At 39.8% G+C, this 18469-nt stretch overlaps 1 long non-coding RNA gene across 1 annotated transcript; it reads right to left on the bottom strand.

Moving 5' to 3' along the window:
- Nucleotides 1–10919: 10919 nt before the first annotated feature.
- Nucleotides 10920–17265, bottom strand: LOC145722498 (uncharacterized). The gene is made up of 3 exons (XR_014146803.1): nt 17141–17265; nt 14258–14336; nt 10920–11123 (listed from the first exon to the last, which is right to left on the bottom strand). It is a non-coding gene; the product is annotated as an uncharacterized LOC145722498 (long non-coding RNA).
- Between the last annotated feature and the right edge of the window lie 1204 nt (nt 17266–18469).

Raw genomic sequence — 18469 nt, 5'->3', positions numbered from 1 at the left:
AGCATGTTTTTCCCTAGATGTATTCTCCATAACAGCTTTGCCTCATTATTTTTCTTGCCTAAAATGACTGAGATGATATCCAACATTTCTTTATCAATGGAAATGGGATGGCTCTTTATTCTTTGTCAAATCGGGTCACTGATTTCACTATGTGACATACTATTTCCCATCTTGTGTTTTCAAAACTCTTCCCGAGGCACTCGCATTTTATCCTTTTATATAAATGATGCTTTTATCAATCTAATTGTATTATTTTATTTATTTTAAAAGGGAGGGATTTGTGATACTTCCTCAGTAAAATTTAGTGACAGATTTAAATCTAGAATTTCAATCTCCCAGTTTCTAAGTCCTCCAACTTCTAAGCAAAAATCCAAAATTTGGTGTGTTTTTTTGCCTTGAGAACTTATCTACATGAAGACCTTAGTGGATAGGCATTTAGCTATAGGATAATGAATTGATGTGAGGTCCTCCCTATTAGCATATAACAATAATAATTTTAAAATACTGTCTTAAAATGTCTATTTTATTATTTTTCAGGTATGGGACAGCCAACAGATAAGGAGATGATTTCTCTTGAAAAGATGGTTTTTTGCCCATGGTTCCCCAGAGGAGAGTCACACCAGTCCCACAAGTGTCACACAGGGAAGCACCAGGGGCAGTCAGGAGGCAGAGGGAATACGGGGAAACTGGGAGCAAGAGTTTTATTGTGGTTTCCATAGGAAGAAATGGATGAGACATGGAAATCAGGTTTAGGATTGGCTGGTTTGAGTCATTTCAGTGGGCTCTGGGGTATAGGGGTTGTCCCTAATTGTCAGATACCTGACCCTGGGATGATGAAGACAGAGGAATAGTGGCCCTGAGTATAAGAACCTGACAGAGGAGAGGTGAGGGATTGGATCTGAATTAGTTAGCTGCTGTGTATAAAAGGTGAGTCACTCACCTCACAGGTGAGTCACGTATTATCTTTAGGAACTGGCTAGCCCTGGGACGAGCAGTCTCTCCAGGATCCATAACACCCCAGAAGTCAAAGCATCAGAAACAGGATTAATAAAAATACCTGGTCATTCATATGTCCACACACAATGCTAAGATCTTGAAATACCTTATCTTACATACAATTTCCATGATGTCATTTGGCAGATCTTGAAATGCCTATTTTATAGATGGGGACCTGAGATTTGGAGACCAAAGGAACTTGGTATGGATCACACAGCTAATAAGGGGGAGATGGGAATTTCACCCCCAACCCTCCACCCCCCACCTGCAGCTGAGCTACAGACTCATGCTTTTAACCATGACATTGCAGAATCTATTCAGAGAATTCAGGAAATATCAATGATGACTTTAATTTTTCCATAATGTTTTCCATTAGCCCCCAGATCACATCCAGGTTATCACATTCCTAAGCTGATCAATTAGATCAGTTTGTGTTCAGGTAACATAGTTTAGAATCTGCCGGGTAGATGGAGGAAGAGTTGGGAATTAAGAATAAAAGACTAAGAAATATGAGACAAGTCTCTTGACTTAGGAGCTTTTATAGTCAAACCCCAAAGTGAGACTTCTGACATCTAGTTTTCCTTTTATTGTAAATTCTCTGTCTCTTTTCAGACATATCCTGAATGTTGTCTCTAACTCCAGCTGCAGAGCACTGTGACTGGATGTCCAGGAAAAGGAGCATAATCTCCAAATTTCAAACATGAGGTTCTAGCTCACAAGGGCATTGGAAGGACAAGTAAGTTTAAAATATTATGATATAGAGCTCAGAAAAAAAAAATGGGCACGTGAATCCTGATGTTTATAAGGTAATCTGCACAAAGCCAAACAGAAGATTTACCTAAAAGGAAATACCCAGGTCCCCTAAGTAAATTCAGGGATCTGCCAGGAGGCAAAAACTTTCTGAAGGTGCCTCTTCTGCCACAATGATCAGTGTTAGGCATTTCTCACTGCCACCAAGGTTGGCTACCAAAGCTTTTGGGTTCCTTGGCTACCACACTCATTAACTGTGCCAACGCCATTATGGAAGAGCATTTTTATTACCAGTAATAGCACCCACCTCTACATCCATATCCATCTCACACACACACACATTGCCATAGCCCTGTGGAGACATCAGGTCAACCTTATAGAGATAAGAACTCATTCTGCCTACAGGATCTTATCGAATGTACTGAACTCAGGAAGAAAGAGGTCCCAGCTCTAAGGAGCAAATCCTTCTTTATTCCAATTTAATTCCTGATTGCCCCTCAATTCACAGGTCTTCAATACTGTACTAACTGGCATTTCATAATAAAGAGAAGGCTATTATGAGTAGAGAGACTATATAATTTATTATCTAAACTGACACACTTTTGAGGGTGCAAGGGGTCCCTATTAATAGTTACAGAAGGATGAGAGGCATAACTGAGTTCTATTCCAGACAAAGAGAAATGTCTGAGCACCTTAGCTGTAGGAAAGAGAAGACCAGCTCCCTTGACATTTGAACTGGCTTTGGAGATGCTTGTCCTCCAGCGTCAACCGTGAGCCCTTAGCAGACAACAGGGAGAGCATTTGAAAGCCACTTTGTGACCACATTACTCTATAAAGTTTCACCCAAAAGACTAAGCAAAGTGAGTATCAAGGTTTACACAGATTTCTGTGGGAAACTATGACAAGGTTAAATAATGACAGGTTTCATATTCTAAATTTACCCCCATCCCCAAGGGAATCAATAAAACATTCTAAGATAACCAATAACTCGATATATCAATGAGAGAATAGAATGTTATAGAGGCAACACATGGTAGTATCTATAAGAACAAGTTCAGAGAAAATGCCTCACCCCAATACCACTTGAGTGTTCAGCTCAAACAGACTGAAGGAAAATTTAGGAGGTGCTGTCAGAACCACTGGCCATAGAAGAGCTTAACATGTAGGAGGAAGAAAGGAACCAAGAATCAATACCTCTAATAGATTTAGTTAGATGTGCAATAATGCCTCGTAAAATGTCAATAATCTATATACCCCCACAAAGCAGAAAATCTAGTAGGGAGCTATAAAAGGTATGTGGACCTGCACAATAAGAACTTGGTGAGTACCTTCAAAGATAAAATAAGCAGTTATGAGGTCTCAAAGGAAGAAAATGTCATGGCTGGCACAGGGTGCTTATAATATTGAAGAAATGTTAGCTGGAGGAGGCAGAATTTGAAACCATGTTTTAAAGATGGGAATGATTTTTACAATGAGAGGGGAATGAGAGGCATTCTGGGCACAGGTTATGATGCGAGCAAAGGAAGAAAGTGTAACACTCCTCACTGCCAGTATGCATTCCCAGAAAGGTAGGTCAGAGGCTGGATAGAATGTGAGAGAATCTTCAAGTTAAGTAGCTTCTACTACAGACTTTCTTTACAGCAATTGCAGAGGAATGATTCAGTTATAATCTCTAAAAATTTGCCATGATCATTGTGATTATTCATGAGAATTAGCATACCTTTGGGAAATAGAATATTGATGGAAGTATTTGTACTCTCAGATCCAAAGGTAAAATCCCCCAAGTCAGCCCAGCTGTGAGTAACCTAGATAAAAAATGAAACTGCACACTTTTTTTTTTAATCTAAAAGAACAAATAGCAAAAGCGAGGTTGCAAACTAGCTAAGACTCTCTTTGGTTTTTTGCATATTAAAGCCTTACATAAAGTATAGCTATTTCTGAATATCATGAAAACTTTAAAGATGTTTTAAAATGCTTTTGAATTTCATGAAATTGAAGGGTGGTCTTTCTCCAGAACAACATGGTAGAAAAATTAGGACATTAACTCATGATTCCTACAGAATATGTCTTACCAACTCTTTACTAACAACAGTAGCTAACACTTCAATAGTGCTTGTGATGTGCCCAGGACTTTTAAACACTTCACATCTATTTATGGAAACAACCCTTTGCTCAAATTAAATTTTAGGCCAAGTTAAAAATAATAAAACAAATACATAAGAAGTCCTGAGAATCTACTACACTCTGGGGGAACACGGATTTCCCACAAAGGTGGATAACATGAACCCAGTGTCAGGGAATGTCTGCATAGCTCCACCATTGAAAACTATAGGGTTATTTTTAAAAAAATGATGGCAGACATGTTTATTTATCTTACAGAGTTTCAAAAAAAATTATGGTTGCTAACACTTTAGGGTTATGAAATGTGATATTGAAATTTGGATGTCTGGCTCCTCTCAGAAAATCTGAAGATCTAGCAACCATGGATCCCCTCATCTTGCAGGTCAGTAATATCATATAGGGCAGAATCCTGGGTGAGCCCTTTAGACAGTTGATGTGCACTGTTCTTCAGCTCACCAATGCTGCCATTTTGCCCCCGTCCTGATCAATAGGCATTGGGTTGGAAAATCTTGGCTTAAGGTGTAAATTTCAAATGCTGAATGAATATAGCTTGCCTAGAGCATTGGCTGAGATATAGTTGCTAGATCAGAGAGAGGTTCACTTTGAATTTCTTGACTTGGTTAGGAAAGAGTGGAGCTTCGGGAAATGTGGTCCAACCTGCTAGTATTTGAACAAGTAACCTAGTTTTTCCAATTATTTTTCTTTATCTCTTGTTACAGAATCTTTACATAACAGAATTAGAGATGACTGACCTAGCACAATACCTTCCCTTTGTAGATATGGATACTTGAGCTGATCAACAGTGGAATCAATCCTGGTTCTTGACACCACCAAACTCATGACAGATACTTATCCCCTGGGGGTGGCAGGGGGAATGTTCTTTTAGTCCTTTTGGTTTTGTATTTTTGGAGTTTCTACACACTGGTGTATGTTTAAGAGCAAAGAATAGATGTGATTTAACCTTAAATTAAGTGAAAAGAACTGGGAAGATGAATGATCCCGATCATGAAATGGACATTATGGAAATTAGCCAGCTTTTTGTTTGGAAGAAAGACATGGTCCATCACTCAAGAATGACATCTAGTCAATTTTTTTTTTTATACTGAAGGTAATAACAGCAGGGACTGGGCATGGCCTCAAACTTAGAGAACATTGAGACGATCCATTAAAATTTACAATCCTATTCCTAGAGCAAAGAGAAGCCTCTAGAGGTCTTTCTTGGCTGGGCCTCAAATTCTAATTATAACTCATAAAGGGATTTCTTAATCCAAGAATAGCTTCTTTGAAGTTTAAGAGTAGAGAATAAAATGGTAAAAACTAAGAATCCATAGGAGTGCCCGAGAAGGTCATATTCAGGGCTAAGAGGGGAAATTTTTCATGTACTAGGACTTTTCTGCATCGCATTGGCCATATGATCAGCTGTATTCGCCTGCTAGGGCTACCACAACAAAATACCAGAGACTGCGTGGCTTACACAACAGAAATTTATTTTGTCACAGTTCTGGAAACCAGAAGTCGGAGATCAAAGTGTTGACAGGTTTGGTGTCTCCTGAGGCCTCTCTCCTTGGCTTGCACATGGCCTTTAACTTTGTGCACACACATCCCTGGGGTCTCTACCTCTGTGAATAAGGGCACCACCATACAACCTCCTTTAATCTTTTTTTTTTTAAAGATTTTATTTATTTATTTGAGAGAAAGAATGAGAGAGAGAGAGAGCATGAGAGGGGGGAGGGTCAGAGGGAGAAGCAGACTCCCCGCTGAGCAGGGAGCCCGATGCGGGACTCGATTCCGGGACTCCAGGATCATGACCTGAGCCAAAGGCAGTCGCTTAACCAACTGAGCCACCCAGGCGCCCCAGCCTCCTTTAATCTTAATTAACTCTTCAAAGTCCCTACATCCAGACACAGTCACATTCCAATGTACTGGGGATGAGTACTTCAAGATATCAATTTTAAGGGAATACAATTCAGTCCATAACATCAGCACAAGTCAAAAGAGGAGAAAAAAAATCTGAGGGACCAGAATAGAGATCTTGATTTACCCACAGACAGCTGATTCCCAGGGTCCCTCTCCTGGACCCACAGAATTCTTATTCCATGGGTATGTGAGTCAGACTGCTCCAGGACTACAGCTAACATGTGATGCCCCCCTCCAACCACATTCTAGTACATCTGTACGCCTACTTCATACCTCACCAGGAAAAAGTCAGGAGGGCCCAGCTAGGAGGCCAGTAAACTCTGTAAGTTGGTGCCTCCTTAAATGTTGCATGCACCCTGGGCATCTCTCTTGCTTCATTCCAGTCTTGGCCCTCAGGACATCCCAGTATTAAGACAGTAGCACCAGAAGGAACTGAAACTGAGAAGTCACATAGCTCCAGATTCAAATTTCAGGTCAGCTCCCTGTTCAGTTTAGGAGGGGGGCGGAGTGTGGGACCACCAGAGTAATTTCCTTCTTCCTTATTTTAAGGTTTAGATAGCAGTCAGAAGTAAAAAAAGGGGGGGAGGGGGTGAAAGAGAGCATACGAACATGAACTTATTTGGAACGTATATTTTATCTAAAATATGTAAAGAATATGTTAAAATCTATCAGCTGTTTTAAAGGTAATATCTGAGTCTGTTAAAATAATTGTAGACCAGTTATAGCTAAAGAGATACCAATGGGAGGCACATACCTTGACTCATGGCAAGGTGGTAAGGTCATACAGCCATGGGGCCACCACCCCCTCTCCTAACCCCGGCAGAAGACAGAAGATACAGGATAGCAAGGCACAGATGAGATCTCTTAACCTGCTAATTCTAAGGTTGTTCTACCCACACACAAGGCGGGCCTCAGATTCAAACGTGCTAGATCCAGAAGCTGATTCTCTAGGACATTGTTGCAAACACACTGAGTAGCCTGTGTTCAGGATTTTTTTCATCAGTGGGGCATGAATCATACCTGTTTCAGGTCATTCTCTCACGGGTGAAGCCCCACTGAAAGGCAATGGCTGGAATGGGGTTTTTGTTTGTTTCCTCCAAGTCTGTGCCAGACGGAGGCTTACAGCACAGGACAGAACAGCACAGCACAGAACATGAAACCTCTTTAGCTTTTCTGGGCCACTAACCACAGTTCTCCTTGCTGGGCACCTGGTTGGATCGGGGATATTCAGGGATGTGATTTAAAGTCTTCTGCAGCACCCTTTCATTTAATTATGGTAAAAAGGTTGGCATAATTGGATTACTTCGCCTGAAGAAGAAGAAAAAGGCTGAAGTGACTTCATAGCTTCCTTAACTACAGAAAGGATTTTTCATGAACTCTATTAACTACAAGAAGGATTATCATAGGAATGGGCTATTCCATGGGTGCAAAGATGGGGGAAAAGGCGTAAATGGATTTTAGAAGAATTCAAGTCAGTTATCTTCTGAGGTGAAATACTAGATTTTATATATATGGGTTTTTAAGATTTTACTTATTTGAGAGAGTGCACGCCTGCAGGCAAGCAGGGGGAGGGGCAGAGGGAGAAGGAGAGGGACAAGCAGACTCCCCGCTGAGTGCGGAGCCCTATGGGGGGGGGACTCCATCTCACAACCCTGAAATGATGACCAGAGCCAAAACCAAGAGGCCAACACTTAACCAACTGAGCCCCCCAGGCACCCCTAGACTCTATTTAGGAGCTGTTGACAAAGACAATTATTTTGTAGGCCCACAATTTCTTAAAAGTCTTTAAAAACTTCATGGATCTCCACCTCTCTGAAATGACATTTATTCCCAAAGTCTCTTAAATTTTTCTCTAGCAAAACTGATCACTTCAGTCACATAAAAATGTCCTAGAAAGAAGCCCTATTAGCCCACAGCACAGTGTGTTCTGTATAGTATAAATTCTGAAAATGTTTATTGAATGGCAATGAATGAAGAGAAGAGAAGAGTAGTTTAGCAGCCAAAACCCAGTTTATTTCACTGAATTCACTCTACTGTGGAGCAACAGTAACCGGATCCAATCTTGTAGTGAAAACTATACTAAGAAGCATTTGTTTCCATGATAGATCATGTATTAATTGGGGTAAGAGCACTATTGCCATAAGGGACATTACAAGGCCACTAAAATAAATCTGCCTGAACACATCTGCATCAGCCCCCAAACCTTTCCAAGCCATGCCTCACTTCATTAGGTGGCTCTTCCTAGCAGTGAGAGATTAATACCACAACCTTGAGGCTCCAGCTCTGTCCGTACTTGGTATCTCATTGATTCAAATAAATTATTTTGCCTCAGAAAAGATGAAGAATTAGGGTATTCTGAGAATACAGATAGGACTTAGCAACTGGGAAATCCCATTCCTGGCTGTAATTTCTATTGCAGATTTAAATTTCCGTGTGTGTATGAAATTGGACCAGCAAATGTCACACACGCAGGCCATGTCCAGGGAAGGACAGATACTCAGTGGGACACTAGGGTGGCTTTATGAGAAGAGGAACGTACACCAGGCAGACGAAAAACAAACAGGACCACTTCAATACCCTGTACTTACAGACAGAGAATGAACATTGAAACTCACACAATAAAGTGTGTCTTGGTTTAGGAAAATGATAATAATATTAGTGTTACAGGACGTATCCTATCCTGTATAGAATCTTTGCAAATGAGTACACACTGTCGGGTACCAGACTCATATCATGACTGGTTTCTGATGGGCCCCTAATTCCCATCCTCTACTTCCTTCCACATCAGTTTCCATCCATGATGGGTGTGATGCAGGATGAGGGAAGAACAGCTTCATTCTTGCTCAGAACACAGAGATAAATGCAAGGACATGAAGGAAATAGTGGACCACTTCTGATCAGTCACTACAACAGATGCCTTTTAAACTCCTAAATTAATTTTTCATTACCCCTGTTCTATTTATAAGACAAGCTTTTGTCTCTTCCTCTTGATTCCTTAGAGATTTCTAGTCCTGGTTTACAACTCTCTGCAGCTTAAAATGTGGGTCAAGAGCAAGTTACAAAGTCCTTTAATTAATTATGCTCTTCACAGCGTTAAAATTCTCCTTCCAGGGACAGCTCATCACTTAGTGCCACATTGTGTTTTTTCCCTAGCTTTACTGAGATATAATTGACAACTATATTTATGGAAGGTGTACAACTCAATGATTTAACATACCTGTACATTACAAAATAATCACCACAATCAAGCTAATTAACATCACCTCACATAGTTGCCATCTTCTTTGTTGTTAAGGTGAGAACACTTGATATCTACTGTCTTAGCAAAGTTCAAGTATATAATATTAACTATAGTCACAGTGTTGTATAGTAAGTAGATCCCCAGAATGTGATCATCTTCGATGTAATCTCTATCAAAATCCCAATGGTGTTTTTTAGAAAAATAGGAAAAATTCTAAAATCACATGCAACCACAAAAGACCCCAAATAGCCAAAGAAATCTTCAGCAACAAGAACAAAGCTGGAAGTATTATAATACCTGATTTCAAAATATATTATAAAGCTATAGTAATCAAAAGAGTATGGTGAGGGCATAAAAATAGACCAATGGAACAGAATACATAACCCATAAATAACCCACATATCTACACTCAACTGATCTTTGACAAATGTGCCAATAAAACACAATGGAAAAAGCATAGTCTCTTCAGTTAATAGTGCTGGGAAAACTGAATATCCACATCCAGAAGAATGAAACTAAACACTTATATACAAAAAAAGAAAACAATTCAAATGGATAAAACACTTAAACCTAACAGCTGAAGCTATATGACTACAAGTAGAAAACACAGGGGAAAAGCTTCCTGAAGTTGGTCTAGGCAATGATTTTTTTCATAAGACACCAAAAGCACAGGCCACAAAAGCAAAAATAGGAAACTGGGATTTCATCAGACTAAAAAGCTTCTGTGCAGCAAAGGAAACAGTGATCACAGTGAAAAGGCAGTCTAAAGAAAGGGACAAAACACTTGCAAACCATGTATCCGATAAGGGATGAACTTCCAAAATACATAGGGAACTCCTACAACTTGATAGCAAAAACAAGATAAAAGTACTTTTTAAAAAAAATAAGCCAGGGACCTAAACAGACATAGCTCAAAGAAGACACGCAAATGTCCAACAAGTTTATGAAAAGATGTTTACCAAGACTAATCATCAGGGAAATTCAAAGCAAAGCCACAACAAGGTATCACCTCATATCTGTTAGAACGGCTTTTATCAAAAGGACAAAAGCTACAGGTGTGGGCAAGGATGTGGAGCAAAGTGAGCCCTGGTGGGGATTTAACTGGCATAGCGTGATGGAAAACAGTATGAAGGTCCCCCCAAACTTAGAAATGAACTACCATATCAGCCAGCAGTCCCACTTCTGGGTATTTATCTAAAAGTACTGAAATAGGGGTTTCAAAGAGATAGTTAACGCTCCCATGGTTCACTGCAGCACTATTCACACTCGCCTAGATAAGGAAATAATGAAATTTCATGGAGGGCTAAATGGACACGAAAACATGGGATAGAAGGAAAGATGAGAGATGTATAGATAGATAGCAATAGAGATACATAATGAAATGTTCAGCCTTAAAGATGAAACCCTACTCACGCAACAGCACGGATGAACCAGGAGGACATTATGCTGAGTGAAATAAGCCCGACACCGGAAGATAAATACTGCACGATCTCACTTATATATGGAATCTAAAATAGTCAAACTCATAGAAACAGAAAGCACAATAGTGGTTTCCAGGGGTTGCAGGGGGTGTGGGGAGGAGAATGACATAATGAGATACTGGTCAAAAGATATAAATTTCAGTTATGCAAGGCGAATAATTCTGGATATCTAATATACAAAACTGTTACTTTGTTTTCTTAAGTCAACCCAAATAATTCTGTGTGCATTGTTTTGTCTCTCCCTTACTTCCCATTAGTCATACCAAAATTCTCTGTTTCAAATTTACAGATTATCGTAGGGATCCTATATAAATATGACAAAAAATGTAAACTCAGAGAACTGAGTGAAAAATGGCTAGAGAGAATTTCCACAAATCTAGAAAGCCAATTGAAATCTTGGTGACTTTCTATTTCCAATTATACACTAATTATTCAGGTATTAAAACTAAATCATAATATTTTAAGGTGAAATCAAATAAGAAGACAAGGTTACTGAATCTTATTTAACGTTCTTGCATTGCCTGGACGGTTCAGTCAGCAGAGTGTGCAACTCTTGATCTCAGCGTTGTGAGTCCAAGCCCCACGGTGGGTATAGAGATTACTTAAAAATAAAATCTCTAAAAATAAAAAAATAAATTTCTTTGGAGTCATTTAAAATTTTATTTTCACCAAACACTATATATTTTACTTTCAACCACCACCCCCCAAATTTTGATTGAGTGACTATGGTGCTATGCCAGGGACTAGGTATAAGGAGAGAAAGATAATTATGCACTGCCTAATTTCTACACTAGAATGTAGTACTTTAAAAAAAAGTAAATAAAATAAATCTATAGAATGACAAATGGAAATAATTGTTTCAAAGGAAACAAACAAGATATTATGGGTCCCTACTATCATTCTCGGTCCTGCCAATTCACTAGGACTCACAGGACTCAGAAAAGCGGTTATACTCACAGTGATAGTGTATTACAAAGAAAGAACAGAGATTAAAATCAGCAAAGGGAAAAGGCAGAAGGGGCAAAATCTAGGAGACACCAGGTACAAGCTTCCTGGAGTCCCCTCCCAGTGGAGTTATATGGGATGCACTCAATTCTCCCATCAGTGATGTGGGACAACACATTTAAAGTGTCACCAACCAGGGAACCTCACCTGAGCACTGATGTCCAGGGTTTGAACTGGGTGCTAGTCACTAGGTATGTAGCTCCTGCATAACTAACCTCAACTACTCAGATTCTAGGCGCCCCCCACCCCCAGAGCAAAAGCATCTTCACCATAAATCATATTGTTAGGCTAAGACTTAATCAGAATGGCACTGGGTAAGCCTAAGGCCTCAGGGGTACAAAAATCTATAATTCTAAAAGGCTCAGTATCTATCTTCTAGGAGTAGTCCTAAAGATGGGTCTTTCTTTGAAATGTGTAAGGTTTTAGACCTCGAAATTAACCTTTTACAGAACACTACAAACAAGACCAACAGGGTATATCTAGTTTAAATTGTCCTTCCAAGATCCCCTTAATGGGGAAGTAGCACTTAGTCTGAGAGTGAAGGGTAAGTAGGAAAAAAGTAGGGGAAAGAGTGTTTCTTTCTTTTTTTTTTTTTTTTAAAGATTTTATTTATTTGGCAGAGAGACACAGCGAGAGAGGGAACACAAGCAGGGGGAGTGGGAGAGGGAGAAGCAGGCTCCCCGTGGAGCAGGGAGCCCGATGTGGGGCTCGATCCCAGGACCCCGGGATCATGACCTGAGCCGAAGGCAGACGCTTAACGACTGAGCCACCCAGGTGCGCCGGGGAAAGGGTGTTTCTACCAGAGGGGGCAGCAACTGTAAAGGTTCTTCCATGGAAATGGGCCTTGTCCCTTTGGGGGAACTAAATTAAGAGTAGTGCATTTGAAAGAAGGCCATTAATCAAAGGGGAGAATAGCTCAAGATAAAGACAAAAAAGTAGATAGGGACCAGACTGCACAGAAACTAAAAAGCTATATGAAGGATATTCTACTTTATGTTTATCTCAAATACAACAGGAAATCATTGGGAGCATTTTAAGGTTTTTTTATTTTATTTTATTTTATTTTAAGAAAAAAAAAACACAAAACTGTCCTGGCCGCTTCATAGCAAATGAATTGGAAAGAATTAAGAGCAAAATGGAGAGACTGGTTATAAGGCAACTGAATTAGTCCTGGGACTATGGCTTAGACAAAGGGTACAGCAAGGATGAAGAGAGGGAGACAGATCCCAAATGGATTTGGGAGCCTGCAGCAGTGGGGGTGGGGGGTGCCCAGGATCACTCCATGTTTCCATCCAAGATAATCACTGCTTCATTAACTACTTATTTTTTTTAAAGATTTTATTTATTTATTTGAGAGAGAATGAGAGAGAGCACATGAGAGGGGGGAGGGTCAGAGGGAGAAGCAGACTCCCTGCCGAGCAGGGAGCCCGATGCGGGACTCGATCCAGGGACTCCAGGATCATGACCTGAGCCGAAGGCAGTCGCTTAACCAACTGAGCCACCCAGGCGCCCCATTAACTACTTATTAAACAGCATCATCTGGGGCACCTGGGCAGCTCAATCAGTTAAGCCTTTGGCTCAGCTCATGATCCCAGGGTCCTGGGATTGAGCCCCTGCTCAGCGGGGAGTCTGCTTCTCCCTCTCCCTCTCTCTTACTCCCTCTCTCTCTCAAATAAATAAATAAATAAAATCTTAAAAAAAAAAAAACAACCCCAGCATCATCTGTTGTCCCATTCAAATTCCTCACTCAGCAATCCTTGTAGAGAGGTGACTAGCCCACATGTTGTAACTATGTTCACAGGGAAAACTAGCGTCCTTGCCCTGTAATGCTTTCTTTCCTCCTCCATGGAGAAAGATAGACTATTTAGGGGTAGGTGGGTGGGGAGAAAGAAACTCATTTATTTTAAGAATTCAAAGTAAATTCCCAGTAAGTCCAAGATTCTTAGATTCTTGAGGTGTGGCAACTCCTGGTTTGTGGTCCACCACCTGTATAAATACACAGGTACAACTCTAAGGCTGAGGCCAATTAAGTACATAATAAACTGCTTTTGAGGAAGCAGTTCCAAAGACTGTATGTTTAAAACCCAGCATTACAGCAATAAGTCACAAAGGAACACAGCAGATAATAAATAAAAGGGCCTCAATGATGTTTTAAGTCCTGTTTTATTTCTAACACCTGCCTTTTTATCCTGTTTTTTACTAATATTTTTAACTTTTATGCATTCGTCGAGTAACTAAAACACAGTAAAATATATTTTCCTTACATTCTAACCAAGATGCTAATAGCCTACAATAAGGTTAGCAAAATTAAGCCTAACCTGAGAAAGGAGAGGCCTCCAATATTTCATTTGTGGTCTACCATCAACACGAGGCTACTGCCCGAGAAATGCAGGTACTTCTTTTGACTACCTTAGTAATACAATTTATTTTCAAATAAGCAACTTTAAGATCAAGTGACATAGATGAAGTTGTCATGCACTAAAGTTGTAGTTAAACTGCAGGTCACCTGGACAGTACTACTTTCTGAGTTTAGGCAATCCCTGTACCTTACCATCTAGAACTCATCATTATTCCCCAACGTGTTGTCCCTTAAGTGTCTGACTTAGAAATAGTATTTGGCATATTACTTCATTGCTACAGACCTTTCATAGCTGGACAATATAATGAGTAGTAATGTTTTATATTGCTTTTTCCAAAACAAAATTAATATGAAAAATGCATAATTTAAAAAATCAACTAGGGGTACCTGGATGGCTCTGTCAGTAGATCATGCAACCCTTGATCTCGGGTTGTGAGTTTGAGCCCCACACTGGGTGTAGAGATTCCTTAAAAATAAAATTTTTAAAAAATAAAATCTTTTTAAAAATAAAATTACATAAATACAAAGGGAAAAAAATCAGTAAGTATGGAACATTTTCAAGTCTTACTGAAAGTCCTATTAGAAAATAATCTTAAGTGAAGCGAACTACAGAACATCCACCAATAAAGCATCCTGGAGTCCTCGAAAGTAAGTTTGCTTTGCTATTAGAATCTGTTACTCCATTTGTTTAAATAGAAGACGCTTTAATGCCCTTTTCAAGCATGGCTGACATCACTTGAGTGCTTGTCTTCCGGCAAAAGAGACATTATTCCGTTCCAGCGCATTTCTACCAAAGGGCAAATCTGTTCCAATAACTTTTGAGCCGACCAACACAACTCTTCCTTCAGTGCTCTGGGTCACTTGTGTGCTCAACACTGATCTGCGTTGACATATAAATGGGGGCCAGCCGCTGAGAAAAGTGTGTTTCATGCACTTTAAGATCAATTGAAATCAACTATGGATTAGTTAGCTCCTGAGCTGCTTTGGCAGTTGCAACTTTGGACTCCCACAAAGGACTTTAAAAACAAACAGGTGAGAGAGGGAAGGCCTGCTTCTGGGCTCCAGCCGCCCTGCCATGTGCAAGAGTCACACGCGCCTCCCTGACATCACAGTGACTTAACAAGCGTGTTCCCGCCAAGTTGACGGTTAGGTTATGTTGCAGACTCCAGAACGTTCACAAGCGTTTCGGGGATGACCAGAGAAATGTGGAAACGGAAACGGGCAGTTAGCGATTCGTATTACAGACCCGCAGATCTTTAAAAGCTCCTTTCGCTCTTGATTCTTAAATCAAGTCCTCTGGAAGCAATTAATAAAACAGTATTTGAACATGTGAGTGGGCATGTGTTACATTCTGTAAGTGTGTGGATGTATTTTAAAATCCAAACTATTATTAACCTAAACAGAGTTGAGATTGCCAAGCGTCTGACCTTTCCGTAACAATGTGTTACAGCAACCTCATTATTATTTTGATAACTAGCGTAATACCATACACTAAACAAAGAACTTCTGAACGTTAAAATGTGTATAATGAAAATTCCAAAAAAGGATTAAATACCTGGCTAGCTGTGCAGACAACAAAAATAACTAATACTTTGTATTCAAATTGCCCTGTAGCTAGGCCACTAAAAATGTTTACCAGACTGGTTTGCTAATGTGTATTAGGTATTCAAAAATGTCTACTGAATTACCAAGTCATTCACTAATTTGGTCTTTTAAAGCTTTCACCAACTACTCGATTTAACACAGCTACTTGAACTGAGTATCAGTGATCTTGTACCAAGTACTTGAATTGGAATCTGGAACTAACATGAGATCCTCTGATATGTCTACATGCTGTCTCCCCCGGCCCAGATTGGTCAGAGCCATTTCTAGACCTCTGGATTTTTCTGATTCTGATTTCTTCTGGTCCATTCTGCTGGGGATTTTTCTTTCCTATGGTTTATATTATATTCTCAATTAAATTTTACGTATTTCGTTTATATATTGTGCAATATCATCGATGCCACCCACGGCACAAGGTTTCCTAGTCCCAAAGCAATATGCAGGTTTGAAATAAGCCAAGTGGGAACTTCAAAGGAAAAGATGAAAGGAGGGGTTGTGCCAGTAGTCAGCAAGAAAACATGCACAGTTTGCAGCCATACAAGAAAAGGAAAGTTTGGAGGCAAGAGGATTCACCCATAACCTATAACCACACTTTACTGATATTTCCCATACAGTGCATTGCTTCTTCATTCAACCAATTTACTCTCATGATTTTGTAAAGATGTCTCTGTGCCCATTGTTTGTAATGACCAAACTGTCCTTTGCTGACGATCCATCCCATCAGGGCAGGAGTATATCCCTCCCATCTTCTATAAACAACTCCCAGAAGAGTCTTGCTCTTGATGGCGAGGATCCTTTTATCAACTACATCTTCCTCCTGCTTCTTGAAGTTCTCTGACTTCAAAAACAGTTCTACAAGCTTTGCCATCTTGGATTCAGACCCAGCAGGGACCTCACTGTAACGTCTCTCCAAGGTCCCCTGGTTTTTGTTTTAAGGAAGCACACTGGAGGCCAAAAGACAAAGAGTCTGTTTGCATCAACTTGAAGGGAGCTTCTCGCGTGTTGAGCTAACATATGGTTACTGAACAGAGGGAGAAGTGCACCCTGCTTGTTTTTGAAGTGTTTGGGTAATTTTGTTTGTTCTGCCATATGGCACCACACCCCTCTGCCCATATTTCAAATCTTTTTTTTTTTTTTTTCTTTAGGACCAACATAGTTATAAAGAGAAGAGGAGACTTTTGAATTCGGAGGTTTAATTACCTTCACGTGTCGAGGACCCAAGACATCCAGAGCCCCCTTTTCCATATTTCATCACATGGACTCACTAGGGATGTCTCTTTTTATTACTGCATCAAATCACTGCTGCTGATGCTCATACCAAGAATGATCCCTCCTCCAGATAGGAAGCGTGTGATCTTGGGACGATTCCCAGATGTGGGGATTCAAATTGGCAGCTACACACACACTCTGATTCATTTAAAATAGCATTTTACACTGAACAAGAAGGAAGAGACCTGTGCAAGTATTAGACATGTAACTTTTAAGCCTTTAAGAGATCGCCTGGTAATTTTGATAATGGAACTTAATGGGGTGAAAACCAAAGTCTTGGGAATTTAATGAAATGTATCTGCTCAGAACTCAACTTGATATCAAACATTTTAAACCACACGTAAAAACATTATCTTCCAAACACGAGGACAGCCACAGCGTTAAAAAAATAAATACAACCTTCAAAATGTTGTTTTCTTCCTCATTAGATGTCAATTGCTTCAAGACAAAAGCACCAGTGTGCAGAGTTAAAAGACTATCCTCTCTCTGATGAGATGGTTTTTCAGGCATAAAATTATTTATCTTCACCCTAACCCATCCCCAAATAAAGACAAAATTTTGGTTTAAGTAATGGGTTTTGAAACAAATATCCCCTCCATCCCAGGTGGTCAGAAACAGACTGTCCCTTTGGCTATCTCCTTGCCTTCAAGAACCCCTCCACCAGGCTTGACAGAACTCTCTTTCTGACCAGACACCTTCACAGGGGGTTATGCAGACCAAGTTCAAGGTACCATGACAAGCAACACTTGGAAGTAACAAGTTCTTCACTTCCTGAGTTTTTCTGCCAAACTTTGACTGTTTCAACATTAGATTGGTTACAGTGTTTTAAATTAGGAGTCATGGGTGACCCATATGCACAGAAGCAAGGTTGTCAACTTGTATTTACATTTCAGTATCTCTGCCAGTGAAATCAAGACTGGCAATTTTCCATTTGGAGAGCAGTGAATGATAATGGCATAATTAATATTAATAGGGCCATTACACCTCCACAAATCATTCACATATTTAAATGAACTCTCCATCTCTTCCTTTCTCTGGGCTATTTTTGCATTGATATTATTATAACCTTTAGATCTCTATTTTAACTTCTGAAAGCAATTTACCTGATCAGTTTAATATCAAAGACAAAACTGGGAAACTTCATTTGAATATAATTTTCATCTTTTATTTCTTTCAAGATTTCGAACTTAGCCTTGTAACAGGCACCCTCCTGCTGTATCACTTGGCTTTTGAGCAGTTGCTCACATACTACCCCCCCCCCCACTACATATCCCATCACCGATGCAGGGCTCTCATAAAATTTAGAGAGATTTTTACATAAGAAATAAGACAGAATAAGAAAGTCAGATGGTAGACCCCATGAAAAAAAAAAGAGCAGTATCAACTCCAAGTATTTCACAGACTTCACTTGGAATCCACTAAGCTAAGAGAGGTTGTATGTATTTGTCAGATGCAATTAGAAAGCATTTCAAAATAAAACTGCAGTGAAGGAAAAGGCTGGGTGCCCACTCCTGAAACAAAGCTCTGAATTTGGGCCAAATCCTCTTTAAACTGCATGAGGATGGGTGGAAACCCTTGCTTATGGTTTGTGACCCCTGAGAGACACAGACTTTAAAGACAGAGGGCAATTCAATCTATAAAATTTGGGAGCTCGTTAAATAGTACACGTGACCTTTAACTTGCAAATGAGAAACAAAAGGGAAAAAAATTAAATTTATATCATATATA

Source organism: Leptonychotes weddellii, chromosome 7, assembly GCF_054177405.1.
Source record: "Leptonychotes weddellii isolate Sample4059 chromosome 7, ASM5417740v2, whole genome shotgun sequence".
NCBI lineage: Eukaryota > Metazoa > Chordata > Mammalia > Carnivora > Phocidae > Leptonychotes > Leptonychotes weddellii.
Note: the sequence above shows the minus strand (reverse complement) of the source record. Positions and strands in the feature narration are given on the sequence as shown.